This window comes from Echinops telfairi, unplaced genomic scaffold, assembly GCF_000313985.2.
Source record: "Echinops telfairi isolate 266 unplaced genomic scaffold, ASM31398v2 ScPeMD7_4;HRSCAF=17, whole genome shotgun sequence".
Lineage (NCBI taxonomy): Eukaryota > Metazoa > Chordata > Mammalia > Afrosoricida > Tenrecidae > Echinops > Echinops telfairi.
This window is the reverse complement of record NW_022103900.1, coordinates 4,606,722-4,608,091: the sequence shown is the minus strand read 5'-3', so window position 1 is coordinate 4,608,091 and position 1,370 is coordinate 4,606,722. Positions and strand designations below refer to the sequence as shown.

The following is a 1,370-nucleotide window of genomic DNA, read 5'->3' as shown; positions in this document are numbered from 1 at the left end:
GGTATCATAATGTGGAATACAAGTGATGAGTAAGGACATAGGAATCTGAATCCTGACCTTAGGGGAAATGAAGCTAGTCTTTAACCAACAAATATGGTATTCCTTGTAGGTGTTTTGTAGGGGCCGTTCTCAGGTTGAGTAATTATTCCTAGTTTTCTAATTAAAAAAAAAAAAAATCAGGAATTGGCACTGAATTTGATATAATGCTTTCTCTGCATCTATTGAAATTATTGTGTGTTTACAATTTTTAATAAATCAATATGGCAGATTACATTGATTAATTTTTGAAAACTGGGATACATTTCACTTGGTCCTGTTGTATTATTCGTTTCAATATCACTGGAAAATATTGTTTTCTTCATAAACTCCCAACTTTCATTTATTTATATCCCTATGAAAGAAACAACAAAACCCCAAACTCACTGCCATACAGTCGATACTAACTCATAGTAACCCATAGGACAGGGTAGAACTGCCCCTGTGGGTTTCCAAGACTGTACCTTTTAACTGAGGTAGAAAGCCTTATCTTTCTCCCTGGGAAAGAATTAAAAAAAATTTTTTTTTCCGGTATCTGTGTTTAAGAGGGAGACTTGACTGTAGTTTTCTTTTTTCTTTTAACAAACTTTTCTTTTTCATCTTTGTCTGAATTTGGTATCAGGGTGTAGTAGGAGTTATAGAGTGTTTGGGGGATGTTTCTCTCCTTGTCTGTATGAGTATTTTAGTGGTTTGTGTAGATTATGGTATGATTTCCACCTCCATGTGGAAGCGTTTGGAAGTGAAGGAGCTGGGGCTTGTAGTATTCATTGCTGGGAGGTTTTTAATGACAGATCCAGTTCTTTTCAGTGATAGAGTACTATTTAGGTTATTTATTTATTTTGGGGGGTGAGCTTTGGCAGTTTGTTTCTTTCAAAGAATTTGCCCATTTTGGTTTGTAATAGTTCCTACTGCCCGTTTAATGTCTGTACAGTATGTAATATTCCCTTTTCCATTCATTTATAATTTTTATTGCTACTTAAAAAATTTAAACTTTTCTTTTAGATATCAAAGTTTATTAGTGGTTACTAGGGTGAGTATAGAGAAAGTGGGGGCAAAGGGTAGGGGTGATAGAAATACTACATGGATCATGGAATGGTACGCTTGCAAACAGATTCTTGTAATTGCTGTCAATAAGGCTTAAACCTGTAAATAACTGAACAGGCAAAAGTTGTGTGATAGATATACAAGGGGGCTTCAAAAAGTTTGTGGGAAACTTCCATTATTTAAAAATTTATTTGCAGTCGTCACTGGGGCTATTTCTTGCTGCTGATTTGTTTGCTGGCCTGCTCTTCCACCTGCACGGTCAGGCGCAGGGCTTCCATGAAACCTTACGG

The 1,370-nt window shown here is 36.0% G+C and overlaps 1 protein-coding gene across 1 annotated transcript in view; it reads left to right on the top strand.

The window, feature by feature from the left end:
* Positions 1-1,370, top strand: part of UBR3 (ubiquitin protein ligase E3 component n-recognin 3) — a 195,428-nt gene that overhangs the window by 24,089 nt on the left and 169,969 nt on the right. The window lies entirely within an intron of this gene.